Genomic DNA, 16,315 nt, shown 5'->3' with positions numbered 1-16,315 from the left:
CAGAAGGTAAGGTGAGCCGAGGTTAGACCCGGAGCTGAGAATTAAGACAGATTTGTCTTCCTACGAAGCCAGACCCACTCTTAGGAAGTCCAATCTTGAGTGCACTCTGCACTGGGAACAGGGTCACCCAGAGGCCCCACCCTTGGCACCTTTCTGGGTACTGTGCCTCACATGTCTCCTCCCACACCCTCTTGGCATTGTTCTTAAGTAAATACAAACAACACCTGATCTCATGCATCTTTAACTCTGTGTGTGTGAATTCTTTATTCCTGATTTCTACTATACCCACATTTGCTCAAAAATTTGGTGACCCAAAGTACAGACCGAGGGCTGGGCATATATTTCCATAGCACAGCTGGTCGAGTGCCTGCCTAGCATGCACGGAGCCCTGGGATCTGACCCCAGCGCTGCATATGGTATGGTGGGAAATACATATAATCTCAACACTCTCGAGTTGGAGGCAGAAGGATCAAAAGTTCAAGGTCATTGTAAGTTTCAGGCCGGCCTGGGATGCATGAGACCCTAATTCAGAAAGAAAGGAAAAAGCTGGGTGCAGTGGCACCACGTGCCTTTATTCCCAGCACTCAGGAAGACAGAGGCAGGGGGATTGCTGTGAGTTCGAGACCAGCCTGTTCTACAAAGTGAGTCCAAGACAGCCAAGGCTACACAGGGAAACCTTGTCTCAAAAGAAAAACAAATGGAAGGAAGGAAGACTGAACATGGGGGAGAGGGAAGGAAAGGAGGAAGAAAAAGAAAGAGCCCACAGCAGCTGGGAGTGGTCTGACAGACTGAACTCCTAAACGCTGTCAACATGTGTCATCAGCATCCCTTCATCACAGTCAATTATCTCTGCAGCCGGAAAAGCACCCCAAAGCCTGCTGTCTCCTGCAGCTATGTCACCAAGGCTGCCATGTGCCACCCTCAGCAGTGGCCACAGCCGCAAAGCCATCACCGTACACTGTCGAATGGCAGACCCTCACGTGTATCCAAGTTTCCCCATGGATAGGAGGAGACTGTGAGTTCCTGCTTCTCCTCAAATCATGCTCCAGTGGGACTTCCAAGAGGGACTGAGAGAGAGAGTTCAGCTGAGACCTAACCGCAGAACGGCTACTGGGATGTGCTGGTGAAAGGCAAAGCCTGTGCAAAGGCCGGGAAGATTTGGGAGCAGCAGGTGTGCCGAGTACAAGAGGACCCAGGGAAGATGAAAGGGACCAGAAGCCAAGGCAGTCAGTCCTCAGGGCCTCGTGGCGGGGTGGGGGCGGGGGAGGGGGTTGCAGTAGGAAACAGGACCTAGCCTTCGAGGATTCTAGAAGATGGGGCACCAGAAGCCCAAAGTGAGACCTAAAGGAAGCAGCCTGAAGGATGATGGGGCCCGAGGCAATGCTCTACATCGAGCCTCGCGATCAAGCAGGGAAACTCGATTGCTTGGGCCGGTGCCTGCCTGGTACAAAGACACGCTGACGCTGAAATGTCAAGCCTGTGGCCTGCAAGTCTCTCCCAGCAGCCACCACACACTGTGTGAGCACGGTTTGGGGATGTGTGTGGGGGTGGAGGACAGGCAAAGGTAGGGGTGGGAGACGAAAAGAACCCTGACCCCACACACGCAACAGGAGCAGCTGTCCATGTTAGGGTACCAGAGTTAGGAGTGGGGCTAGGAGCAGGGCTAGAGATGGGTTTATGAGCAAGGCTGGGAGTGCTGTCACACGACAGTGTTTCCGGTCTTGCTCATGTTTCTCTCAGAGGACAAGAGGGCATGGAGGGAGGGGAGATATACCAAAGATAGAAGCTTGCTTCAACTCACACTATGGCATGCAGAGGAGACAGCAAGGAATGCTGGGAGTCTTCCAGCGCAGCTCGCTGAAGTGCAGTAAAAGGAGCAGGCTGAAGAGAGAACACATGTGGTGGTGAGGAGGTAGGCGGCAGGTGAGGTCTTGTGCTAACCCTGACCCACCCCCTTGCCTTGTCACTATCCACAGAAGCCACCTTTCTACGGAGCAGGTGGTGACACCCTATCCACCTTCTACAGGCACTTCCTGTGATCCACGAGCTCACCCCATCCTGAGGACTCGAGGCAAGAGGCTGTGCAGGCCTGGAGGAGTAACTGGCCACAGACATGAAAGCAGTGGCCAGTGCTCACAGCCCTGATGACCTGCCCTGTGCCCTGCACAGCCTGCGCATCCCCACTGCCTCCCCATCACCTGTCACATTCTGAGAAGCATCCTTCTACCTCACAGAGAGGGAAATGCAGGCTTTCAGAGATGCATTTCGATTGGTGTCATCTGTCCTTTAAGGGGACACCTGGGCTTTCAGCCTTCAGCCTGGACAGAGGGCTATACTTGAGACACCCCCTGCTAAACACTGCAATGGCAAAGAGACCATAGAAGGAGCCTGGGTGGGGAGGGGTGCGGGGGGGGCAGGAATACACAGAAGGAACAGACCAGAGGGATCTTGTACAGGGACCCGGAGCTCAAACCATTTTCTCCACATAGCCAAGCTGCCTGGGCCCCAAACTGCACCATCTTTTAGAATCCCTGCTGTACATCGAACATCGTCTGCAGAACCATTAGGCCCCTGCGAACACTCTCTCAGTTGAATCCAGGTCTTTGTTTGCTTGCGTCCTTCTTTGAAGTAGGGTCTCCCTCCACAGGGCAACTGGCTGACCTTGAACTCAAGAGCTTCCTGCCTTAGCCTCCTGAGCGGTGGGTTGAGAGCCATGTGCCTCTATGCTGGGCTTGAGTCCTGAGATGCTTAAAACTCAAATCAGATATGGAACGTTTCTGCTGACATTTCTCACTCCATGTAACACACACACATACACATACACACACACAACACATAAACATAAACACACACATAAACCGCATGCATGTGCACACACAGGTATTTGTCAACATATCATCTCTCCGCACACCTAAATCATCCACAGTGGCAGTTAAGGCACAAGACTCCTTACACACCCATCCCTTCACACTCCTGCAGCGTCCTATGCACACAGACAAGCACAGATGCAAGCACCTGTGTGCCTACACGTCCCACCAAACCAACACAGCTGCTGCCCTGTGCTCCTCTCTCTCTCTCTCTTTCTCTCTCTCTCTCTCTCTCTCTCTCTCTCTCTCTCTCTCTCTCTCTCTCTCTCTCTTTCTCTCTCTCTCTCTCTCTCACACACACACACACACACACACAGATGCCATGACACCACAGTGGCGTGTAAACACATGTACTACATGAACCTTAACTAGACTGCCCATTTGCAGGACACTGTGAAAGACAATCACTTGTATGCTCTTCCATGTGTTTACATGTCGTGTGTGTGCATGCGTGCATCTGTCTCTCTGTCTGTCCCTCCCAGCCCTACAGAGCCCTTCCAGATCCCTGGGAGAGCCTGAGAGGCCAAAGCATGAGACCAATGTGACCAACATCGCCATCTGCTGTCAGCTTTTGGGACTGCCATTCAGGGAACACATGGGGTCTGTTGCTCCATAGGACTCCAGAGGTTGAGGCATGATCCTGAGAACCAGTTGGAGTTGCAGGAACATCCCAGCCCCATGGCCTCTAGCCCAAGTCAGAGACCATCCACCCTTCATAGCTGGGGAAACTGAGGCCTAGACTCCAGTGGCTGACTAGGGAAGGGGGTCATGGGATTTCTCTCCAAGACAAACTTCTCAATCTCTATTTCTGTTTCCCCACTCTCAGGCTGAGTCCTACTCTCTCAATGGGCGAGGACTGACTGGCATGCTCACGTGACTAAAGAGGCTGGCAGGTTAATCCCAGCACTCGGGAGGCAGAAGCAGGTGGATCACTGGGAGTTCAAGGCCAGCCTGGTCTACTAAGCGAGTCCAGGACAGCCAAGGCTACACAGAGAAACCCTGTCTCGAAAACAAACAAACAAACAAGCAAACAAACAAAAGAGGCTGGCAGGTGGGTGGGTGGCTGTGAGGTAGGGAGTGAAGGACAGGAGAACCAGCCCAGGGGGATAGCGCATGTTCAGAGCTCCCACTGAACACCACAGAGTCAGCCTGGCTCGACAGGCCTGGAGGGGCTTGTCCTTATTGGCTCTGAGACTGGTTTGGAAATCATGAAAACACCCTGCTGGGTGTGTCCCTAGAGACATTTAAGTGACCTGGGAAGGCCCACCCTGAATGAGGGCAGCTGAGATCCTGGACTGAGTAGAGAGAAGAGAGTGAGCCGAGCGCCATCACGCATCTGTCGCTGGGTCCTGATTGCAGATGTGATGTGACCAGCCGCCTTGGTCTCCTGCGGCCACGCCTTCCCACCATGACCTACTGCACCTTCGCTAAGCAATGAACCAAATCAACCCTCCTCCCACTTAAGGCACAGAGGGGACACTGAGGCTGGAGAGCAGCCGGGATGGGCACTATCCCAGGAGCCAATTACCCAGCCCAAAGCTCTCCCCTCCCCCAAACCCGGTTCCTTCCTTGCTTTGGGTTGAGTAAAGTAGGAGTGGGGTGGGCTGGGAAGAGGGGGTGAGCAGGAGTGAGAGGAGGGTCAGACGAGAATGGGGGTGAATATGACCAAAATTCACGTGCACATATGAGATCATGAAGAGAAAGAAAATATCGGAAAATTGGAATTCATACTGGAAACTCAAGTATCTGTTAGTAAAATGCTTACAAATGAAGAAAACCCACTCTGGCTGGCAGAGGGGCTTCTCTGTACCCATCACAAAAATTGTCGGGGCCCCTGGGAGGTCTTCCTTGCAAACGGTGGCTCCAAAGAGTCTACAGTCCCTGGAGGCCTGAGAGCAGAAACTTCTGTTGGGGCCACAAGCCCCACATTGGGCCAGCACCAAGCCTGCCCCCCTGTTTGAATTCATGGATTCTGGGGTTCACACTGGCAGGAGTGAGTGACTGTGTCCCCTGAAGTTGCTGTGTTGCCTGGGGTGGCAGGTATTTGGGGTGTGATTAGCCTCATGGGTGGGGCTAGGGTTGTGGCAACAGGGACCCCCTTTCCATCATGTGGAGATACAGGGAGTCTGAGTCCCTAACCTGGAAGAAGGTCCTCAGCAGAACCTGTGTGGGCAGGTCCCCATCTCAGACCTCAGCCTCCAGAACATCAAGAGTTAAGTGTCCATCGTTTGTAAATTGTCCCTGCACCCCTACCCACCCCCAAAGCTTTCAAAGTCGCTGTACCACAACTCACAGTGGGATACTGGCTCCTAGTGCAAGGATTGGATAGCACCACCATTGTCATCACCACCACCACAAGTGTCACACCACTACTACCATTCTCAACACCACCATTGTTACCATTACCATCATTGTCATCATCGCCACCATTGTCACCGTCACACCCATTGTCACTATCATCACCACTGTCACCATCACCAACATTGTCACCATCATCACCATTATCACTATCAGCACCACTGTCACCATCACATCACTATCAGCACCATCACCACAACATCACCATTCTCACTATCACCACCACTGTCACCATCACCATCACTGTCACCATCACTACCACTGTCACCATCAACACCATTATCATTCTCACCAATACCCCTTTCACTTCACCAATAGCAACACCGTACTCAGCATACCTATGACCATCACTGTCCTGTCACTCTGGCCACTTAGCTGACTTAAACACGTCACCGCCATCACCACAATGATTCCTGTGCATCGTGGCTGAGGCAGATCTAGGAGGGACTGTAGCAGAGAGCTAAGAGAGCACCTTGTGGGCGACACTGAACCTGGAAGCTCCTGGAGAGCATCCTCCCCTGGTGGAGCTGTTTAGGGGAGGTGGTACAGCCTTGCTGGAGGATGCACATCACTGAAGGAGGGCTTGCCTGACTGGTTCAGTCTCTCTGCTTTGCATTTGCAGAAGATGTGATCTCTCAGCTGCCTGTTTGGGCCACCCACTGCCGTGCCATTATGGACTCCCCTTTTGGAAATGTAAAACAAAATAAACTCTTCTGTAAGTCGCTTTGGGTCATGGTGTTTTGTCACAGCAACAGGAAGTAACTACACAGGCCAATGAGAGGCCTTTTCTCAAAGAGAAGATGGGGGGGGGGGTACCTGAAAACTTACACCCAAGTTTATCCTCTAACCTCCACACATGTGCCATGCGCATGCGTACCTGCACAGAGGTGCATGCTCATACACACATATAAAATGTGATTTCACAATACACAGTTGTGTATACTTTGCATGGTTGTCAAAGGGATAAAACCTAGGGTTATATGACAGGAGCCAAACATGCTAACAAGCGTACCGTCATCTGAGCCCAGAGCTCTCCCCAGGGGTGGCCACAGCCCCTGTGTCAGTGTAGAATCATGACCGAGGCCATCACAATGCCATCTGCATCTTAGCCATCCCATGCATCACATTCCGTTTCCTTAAGTCAGACAGGCTTAGATACCAAGACTGGGACACCATGACAGCTGATCTGATAATGAAGATGACTGAGTGACAGGAGTTGCCATAGTACAGATACACTCGGCATAGATACAAGATCTCATAGGGTGAGCACCTTAGTGCAACTTTTAAAATAGTGTGTTTGAGCAAGATAGATGACTCGGAAGAGAGAGATGTCTGCAAGGAGCCCTGAACACCTAAATTTGATCCTGGGATCTGGTGAGGCCTCAGGAGAGAAGCCATAGCCTAGAATTGTTCTCTGAATTACACACACACACACACACACACACACACACACACACACACACACACACGCATGCATGCATAAGCACACACAAACACATATATACACATGAACACACACAAATGCATATACACACATGTACAAATAAGAAAACTATACACAAATGTGCACATACATGTACATATTTACACATGCACACACAAAAAATGAATTAATAAAAGTTTTAAAATAAAAATAATAGTTCTAGAACAGAGTTAAATTCACTGTAGAACAAAACTTGGGCGGGGGGAAAGGAGAGTGAAGTGGCACCCGCCTATAATCCCTGCACTCTGGGAGGCAGAGGTAGGTGGATCCCTGTGAGTTTGAGGCCAGCCTGGTCTACAAAGCGAGTCCGGGACAGCCAAGGCAACACAGAGAAACCCTGTCTTGAAAAACCAAACCACACGAACAAACAAAAACTTGGGAGGAAAAGGGGGACATTGTGAATCTCTGAAGAAAGATGTTTACTCAGAAAGAGGACATTGTGACTCTGTAAAAATAAAAAACAAAAAACAAAACAAAACACTGTGACTCTATGAGAAGACATTGTGATTCCTTCTGTGACTCTGTGACTCTGTGAGAGGACACTGACTCTGTAAGGGAATACTTGTTACTCCATGAGAGGGACACAGTGTCTCTGTAGAAACACTATGATTTTCTGAGGGGGACCTTGTGACTCTGATAGCAGGACACCCTGATCCTGTGAGTGGAACACTGTGTCTTTGTGAAAGGACAGTCTGAGGGAACACTGTAACACCATGAGGGGGACAGTGTGACTCCGTAAGGAGACGCTGTCAATATCTGAGAGGGCACTGTGACTGAGGGGTACACTCTACCTGACAGAAGAACTCTGTGACTCTGTAAGGTAATGCTGTAATCTGTGACATAACCACCACAAGTCTCTGTGGGGACAAAGTGACTCTGAGGGAGACATGGTGACTCTGTGAGGACACTGTAAGTCTCTGTGAGGGACACTATACCTCTGTGATGGGTCATTTGACTCTCTGAGACAACACTGTTACTCTGTAGGGGGCACACTGTGATTCTGAAACGGGAACAGCGTGACTTTGTCAGGGGAGAGCGTAACTCTGGGAGGAAGACATTGTGACTCTGTGGGAACACTGTGACTCTGTGAGGATACACCGTGACTCTAAAGGGGGCTAATGTTACTCTGAGTGGCCACTGTGACTCTGTGAGGAGACACTGTGACTCTGTGAGTGGACGCTCTGGTTCTGTAAAGGGGTGTCTTATTCACTGTTCTATTGCTGTGAAGAGACGACACCATGACCAAGGCAACTCTTTAAAAGGGAAGCATCTGATTGGGGGCTGCCTTACAGTTTCAGGGGCTTAGTCCATTGTAATCACGGCGGGAAGCATGGAGGCAAAGAGGCAGACATGGCACTGAAGCAGTAGCTGGGAATTAATTCCCGATCCAAATGCAGAGAGAGAGACACTGGGTGTGGCATGAGTTTTTGAAACCTCAAAGCCTAATCCCAGTGACACGCTTCCCCTAATACTTCCAACAAGGGCCATAATTCCCAATCCTTCTAATCCTTTCAAAGAGTTCCACTCCCTGGTGACTAAGCATTCAACCATATGATTCTCTGAAGGCCATTCCTATTCAAACTACCACATTCCACTCCCAAGGCCCCCACAAGCTTATAGCCATATCATGATGCAAGATGCATTCAGTTTGACTTCAACATCCCATAGTCTCCTGCAGTCTCCACACTATTTAAGAGACCAAAGTTGAAGTTTCTTCTGAGACTCAAGGCAGTCTCTTACCTGTAACGCCCTCTGTAAAATCAAAATTAAAAGTCAGATCACATTCCAACATACAATGGCACAGAATATCCATCGCTCTTCCAAAACCGAGGAAAGGGAACACAGTGGGGAAATACTGGACCAAAGCAAGACCGAAAACCAGCAGGACAAACTTCATATTCTGCATAAGAGTGTCTGATGTCGAACTGCTCTTCGGAACTCTAACTTCTGTCAGCTTTGCAGATGGCAATACATATCTATCTCTCTCTCTCTCTCTCTCTCTCTCTCTCTCTCTCTCTCTCTCTCTCTCTCTCTCTCTCGGGCTGGTTCCACACGAGGTCTTCAGCTCTCCTCGGCAGGTATCCCACGGCTCTGGCATCTCCAGCATCTTGGGGTCTTCAAGGCAACTCAGGCTTCACCTTCACTGTTTCCCTGAATGTCCTCTCTGGGCCTCCATGTAGGGACACCACCAGACACATGTCTGGCCTCAGCAGCTTTCCTTGGTTGCAGAGGGAGATTCTATAACCCCCTTTTTGCATCCTTGATTCTAAAGACAGAACAAGGTGCCCGGAGCTGCCAAGTTCTGCTGCTTGCTGGGGCTAGAACTTGGCTGCCTTGTTCAATTCCATTTTTCACCATCTTTCTGTTGTTCACGGTTTCCTTCACTGCTTAAGCTTTCCTTTAATTTCTTTTCACAAGTTGGAAGCTTAGCTGGGTGGAGTCCCTGTCACTGCCCCCTTTATTCCATTTAGCATCAAACTTTTCATTAAAAATTTTTTTTATCTCCTTGAACACTGGACCTAGCTATACTACAATTTCCTGGAGCTCTTTTTCTTTTTCAACTGTACATCTTGTATTTCTCTGTCCATATTTCTCCTTACATATCTGCATGAGTGGCCACTAATAACAACATGACAGAGTCAATACTAGGCTGTCTTGAAATCTCTTCTGCCAGCGCCATTAACCCATAATCCTTCACTTTAGTCTCAGGCAGATCTTTATGACAAGGGCAAAAAAAGTATCCAAAGTCTATGCCAAGATATCACAAGAAAGGGTCTGCAAACCACATGCTAATACCCTTCCCCTTTGAAATCTCTTGTGCTGGGCCCCCACAATCTAATTCATTTTCATCAGTGTCTTCCTTGTTCCTCCAACAAACAGCATGGTCAGGCAGTGTCACAGCAGTACTCCAGTTCCTGGTACCAACTTCTGCCTTAGGTAGGGTTTCTATTGCTGTAAAGAGACACCATGACCAAGGCAACTCTTATAAAAAGAAAGCATTTAATCAAGGGTTTTCTTATAGTTTCAGATGCTTAGTCCGTTATCATCATGGCAGGAAGCATAGCAGCATTCACGGAATGTGAGCAGGTGCTGAGAGCTACCTCCTGATCCAAAGGCAGAAACAGAGAGACTGGGCTTGGCATGGGCTTTTGAAACCTCAAAGCCCACCTCCAGTGCCCGGATTCCTCCAATAAGGCCACACCTCCTAATCCTTCTAATCCTTTCAAATAGTTCCACTCCCTGGTGACTAAGTATTCTAATATATGAGCCTATGGGGGCCATTGCTATTCAATCACCACACACACTGCCCCCATAGGCTTCTAGCTACATCATAATGCAAAATGCTTTCAGTTCACTACAGGGGAACACTGTGACTCTGTGAGGAGACAGTGTGACTCTCTGAGGGGAACCTTGTAACTCTGAGGTGGAAACACTGTGACTGTCAGGAGACAGTGTAACTCTTGAACGAGGACACTGTGACTCTGTGTGGGAACAATATGACTCTGAGGGGAGACACCATGACTTTGTAAGAGGCCACAGTGACTCTGTAATGGGACACTGACTCTGTAAGAAGAACACTGTAACTCTGTGAGAGCGAAACTGTGACTCTGAGGGTAACACTGTGACTCTGTGATTTGACACTCTGAATCTGAGAGGGATCCTGTGACTTTAAGAAGGGGACTGTACTGGCTGGGTTTCTGTCAACCTGACACAAACTGGGGTCATCAGAGAGGAGGGAGCATCAATTGAGAAAATATCTCCCTAAGATCTGACTGTAAGCAAGCCTGAATGACAGTTTCTTAGGTAGTGACTGATATGAGGGGGTCGGATGTTGGATAACCTTGTGTTGGGGTAACTGTGAGGATTATTGATTGCTGTGCCAGCAGACAGCTGACACTGGCTGGACTTCAATATCTTTATTCTTTTTAAAAATGTTTTATTTTATTTTATTAATTTATTCAGATTACAACTAAATTGTTATCCCCATCACTTGTATCCTCCTGTTCCTCCCTTCCTCTCACTTTCACCCTATTCCCCTCCCCTAGGTCTATGACCAAGGGAGACCTCCTCCTCCACTATATGGTCATTGGCTATCAAGTCTCATCTCGGTAGCCTGCTTATTCTTTCTCTGAGTGCACCAGGCCTCCCCACCTAGAGGAAGTGGTCACAGTATCTTTATTCTTATGGATCATCACCTGCCTCATATCTTTTTTTTCTCCCCAAGACAGGGTTTCTCTGTGTAACAGCCTTGGCTGTCCTGGACTTGCTTTGTAGACCAGGCTGGCCTCAAACTCACAGAGATCCACCTGCCTATGCCTCCCAAGTGCTAGGATTACAGGCATGCACCACCACGCCCTACACCTGCCTCATATTTTGTAAATATTCACCTTCCTCACCTGTTGATTGGCTTAATAGTGAGGCAGGAAATGGAAGGCAGGACATCCTGGCTGAGAGAGGGTCTCTGGGAGAAGAACCAGATGTGGGAGGATCTGCCTCCCTGGCAGTGGGACACAGAGGTGGACAGATGTTAACATCAGCAGAGGTAGAGCCGGCCACGTGGTGGGTAGTGTCAAAATAGCCGGGATAAGTTTAGAGTAGCTGAGAGTCTGCCCAGCTAAGGCCTAAGCTTTTATAAACATTAATAAGTTTCCATGTCTTTATTATCCACTGGCGGGCTAAGAGAAGTCCCACTATAGTCCATCCTATGGTGAGTGTTGCCACCCTCGGCTGCTGGTCCTGGGTTCTATAAGAAAGCCTACTGAAAGCCGGGCGTGGTGGCGCACGCCTTTAATCCCAGCACTCGGGAGGCAGAGGCAGGCGGATCGCTGTGAGTTCGAGGCCAGCCTGGTCTACAAAGTGAGTCCAGGACAGCCAAGGCTACACAGAGAAACCTTGTCTCAAAAAACCAAAAAAAAAAAAAAAAGAAAGAAAGAAAGAAAGAAAGAAAAAAGAAAGCCTACTGAGGGCTGGAGAGATGGCTCAGAGGTTAAGAGCACTGATTGTTCTTCCAGAGGTCCTGAGTTCAATTCCCAGCAACCACATCGTGGCTGACAACCATCTATAATGTGACCGACTACCCTCTTCTGGCATGCAAGCATACATGGTGGGGAACTGCATACATATTAAATAAATAAATAAATAAATATTTTTTTTTTTAAAAAGGAAGCCTACTGAGAAGGCCACAGGGAGCAAGCCAGTAAGCAGTGTTCCCCATGGCCTCTGCATCAGCTCCTGCCTCCAGGTTCCAGCCCTGCTTGAGTTCCTGTCCTGACTTCCTTCAGTGATGACTATAATGTGGAAGTGGAAGCCAAGTTAACCCTTTCCTCCCAGAGTTGCTTTGGTCATGGTGTTTCATCCCAGCAATAGAAACCTTAACTAAGACAAGGGCACACGGATTCTGTGAAGAGGACACAGCGTCTCTGAGCTAAGAACACTGTGACTCTGTGAAGGAGTAACTGTGACAATGTGAGGGGACACTGTGGGCTCTGTAGGTGTACACTGTGAACCTGTGAAGACACTGTGGCCCTATGATGTGGACACTGTCACTCTGTGAGGAGACACAATGACTCTGAGAGGGCACCGTGGTTCTGTAAGGAGAACTGGTGACTCCGTGAGAGGACATGGTGACTCTGCGAGGTCGACACTGTCACTCTGTGAGGGAACACTATGGCTCTGCAAGGGGGGGACACTGTGAATCTGCAGTTGGGACCCTATAATAATTCCATGCTGGGGACACTGTTACCCTGTTATAGGACACTGTGACTGTCTGAGGGGGAAATGACTCTGAGGGGGGGACACCATGATTCTGAATGGGACACTGTGACTCTGGTAGGGGGACACTGACTCTATACTGAGGCTTCTAGGACAGTGACTTGAGAGGTAACTCCTGCAAGATAAGGACCACACCCAAGCCCACTGTGTCTCAGGCATATGGGGACCTGAGACAGTTTGTCTCCTCAGGCAGATGTAGCAGGATTGTTTTCTGTTTTCCCCCCGGTGATGATACTGTGGCCGCTTAGCCAGAACCCTGCGAGATACAGACACTCCAGGAGCCGAGGTCCCCTGCTTCAAATCTGTAGCAACTCCATTCATGATTCCATCACATGGCAGGATCTGGGGTTTCCATGAAGTCCTCAGCTGCCACTGGAGTCTGTGTCCCCTATGAGAGCTCCTGTCTCCTCTGTGTTCAAGTCTCAGCAGCTCGCGTGCCCTTCCTTGTCTACCATGGCTGCATCTGCCTGGGCCCCTCAAAGCTGTTCACCCTTGCCCACCTCCTCTCACTTCCGTGCACAAGGACCTGGTTCTGATTAGCACCCGGCTCCTGCGGTGGCCGGATGGGGCTTGGAACGCATCCAGAAAGTGTCAGTGTCCGTAGTATGCGTTAACAACTTACCTAACGTGGAACATCAGATTGTTTGATCTGCCAATTAGGCGCCTGGAGCTGCTAACTGAAAGCAGATGGCCCATACATCATCACTGGAAAGAAGATGGCCAGCCACCTTCCCAATGGTAGAAGCCGACCTGCCCCTGCCTTGTCACCCTAGACAGTCCAATTGGGTGTCCCCATGCTAGAACTGAAGACCTGGGGGGAGAGAGGCTCTGCCCCTGTTGCTTATACCCCCAAGAACTGGGCAGCACTGGTGATGGGTTAATCTCAGATCGCTGTTGGCCTGTGAGGTTCAAAGTTTTCTGTGGGATCCTGGCATCTGCTAGATCTTTCTATGTGACAGCAGTGCACTGTGCTGGAAGACCCGCAGAACTTCTCGAGCATGCACCAGCATCCTAGTCTAGGTGTCAAGCATGCCTCAAGGCTTGGTGTAGCCCAAACCACACAAAGACCATCCTAGATAGCCACAAACCAGGACCCCAGCCCCACTCCTTCCCCAGGTCACCCCGCCCCCAACCAGTTGCTCCACAGAACTGATGTGGCCCCAACCCCGTGACTATCACTGGCTCCATCAGTGAGACAGGAGACCTAGTAGGGTCTCCCAGCCTCATTTGGCTCTTGAGCTACACCCCTAAAAGTCTGCACTTTTCTCCCAAAGCCCCCTGGACCATGTCTCAGGAAAAAGTCTAAGTTGTACTTGTCAGGGACTCCCTAGCGGCAGGTATCCGGCTGAAGACCTCTGCTGTCCTGTAGGGCATACGCACAGTCCACACAGGTGCCCACCTCTGCCTCTCCTCTCCGTGTTTCCTCCTCCTGGCCCCTCCCCCACCTATCTCACCTTTCTGTCTCTCTCTTCCCCTTGCCTCTCCTCCTGCACCTTTGACCCTCTCGGGTTCAGGTTCCTAACTCTCTGCTCTCTGGGATGCTGGGTCTCCCTTTGGCCACCTACTGCCCACTCTTCTTTAAAAACATATCTGTCTATCTTATGTGTGTATGTATCCTGTGTGTGTGTGTGCGCACATGTGTGCATCTTGTGTATGCAATGTATCTTGTTTGTACACGTGTGTGTCTTGTGTGTGCATGTATGTATCTTGTGTGCAAGTGTGTATAACTTGCATGCACACGAGTGTATCTTTCTGTATACATGTGTATAGAGTGCATCTCTTCCTCCACTACCTGGGCTCTTGGGGCTCAAACTCAAGGCAGAACCGCTGTCCATTCTTAAGCCCTCAGCTTGACGCAAGCTGCCTACACAGCACGAGCCTTCCTTGGCCTGCCGAGGGGTCCCCTCTTGTGCTTCCACGACTCCCCAAATCCCCTTCTTACCACATGAGTGTCTGGTGTCTTGACGAAGGGCTGTGTGGCCTGTGTGCCACACAAGTGCAGGCTACCGGGAGCAGGGACTGTCTTCTGAGATGGCAGTTGTCCTTGATGCTACAAAGGGACTGACTTCAGTAGTTGTTAATCAGCACTTGATGAAGGAAGGAAGGAAGGAAGGAAGGAAGGAAGGAAGGAAGGAAGGAATGAATGCTGGTCTACAACTCCCTCTCATAGCTGAACTCTTCTTTCTGGACATTTCTTCCAGACTTCCAAAGCAGCTACAGGGTTGGCTGGTCTTGGCCCCCACAGCCTGGTCCCACCTGAGTCATTTGTCACCTTTGATAATACATCCATTTGCTCCAGGCAGGATGTTCTCTTAGGAGCCCCACCCCCACTCCCACCCCCACCCCCTCATCCCTGCATCCCCCCACCCCCCAACCCCCGTGTGCTTGTGTTGGGTCCTGGGACAGGTGAACACAGCACGGTAGTGAAATGTTCACTCACCCTGTGATGACTGTGAAAGACAGCTGCCAATCAAGAGAGAGAAAATGAACAGGGGCCAAGCCTCCGGGCTATCAGGGAGGGGCATTCTGAGAGAAGAAAGCAGGCAGTGCGAAGGTCCTGAGGCAGTGTGGCAGACTGGAAGCCGGAAGGAATCAGTGTGGCCACAGAGAGAGACATGTGGCCACAGAGAGGGCAGGAGGTGAGTCTACCATGTGGCCATTGAGAGGGACAAACAGTGACTCCATAGTGAGACCAAAGAAAAAGCTTGTGAGCCTGAGTCATTCCTGTGGCCTTTCTAGTTTCTTTTTTCTTTTTCTTTCTTTCTTTCTTTCTTTCTTTCTTTCTTTCTTTTTTTTCCAGAGCTGAGGTCTGAAGCCAGGGCCTTGTGCTTGCTAGGCAAGCGCTCTACCACTGAGCTAAATCTCCAACCCCAGCCTTTTTAGTTTCTATACTCTGTCCTGAGAGTGCCTCTGTTTAGACAGCCCAGGTCGTGTGTCACCCTCAGCTAACCATGGTGGATGAGGAGAAGGTCACCTTCCCAGAGATGGACTGACAGAGCTCCGGCTCTGAGAACAGGGGCTGCTGGCTACCAAGGGGGTGATGGGAGGTCAACAGAAGCCTTAGAAGGTACTGGAGCAGGCACATCTTCAAAGAAGATTCCATCTGCTGTCATAGAGGAAGGGCCACCATGAGAAAGCTTAAGGCACGGTCCCAAAGGACCTACAGAGAAACCCCAGATAATCAGGGTCTCACTGGACCTATGAAGAATTGTCTAGCCTGGGGAGATCAGTCAGTGACAGGCTTACCTTGTGAGCGTGAGGACCTGAACCTGTGTAAACAAAGTCAGATTCCCTGGGGGAAGAGGCGACAGGGGGATCCCTGGGGTTTGTGAGCTAGCCTGGTCTACTGGGTGAGATCCAGGCCATGGTTCAAAAGGAAAAAAAAAAAACAACGCTCAATGGAACAACACAGGAAGTTATCTTCTGACTTTCACATGCTCCTGGACAAACATGCATATGTACCTGTATAAACCACACACACCACACCACACCACAATATACACCACACTCCATAATACACCACACACACTGCACACCACATACACACACACACCACACACACCACACACACCACACACACACATACACAGACATATGCCAAACACTACCACATAATACACACACATACATACATACAACACATAAACAAGACCTACCACCCACATCACATGCATACACACAACTCAACACATACGGACAACATACACACATGTGAAGATACCACATATTTACCCCCACACATACAACACAATACAACATAGTTGTCTAACAGGAAGGTGTCCTCAGTAAACCTCTGGAGGGGAAGAAAGGGTTAAGACCCCTCCATCACAGTGCC

The sequence above is a fragment of the Acomys minous genome, assembly GCF_964271855.1.
Source record: "Acomys minous genome assembly, chromosome: 6".
NCBI classification, from domain to species: domain Eukaryota; kingdom Metazoa; phylum Chordata; class Mammalia; order Rodentia; family Muridae; genus Acomys; species Acomys minous.
This window is presented reverse-complemented; position numbering follows the sequence as displayed.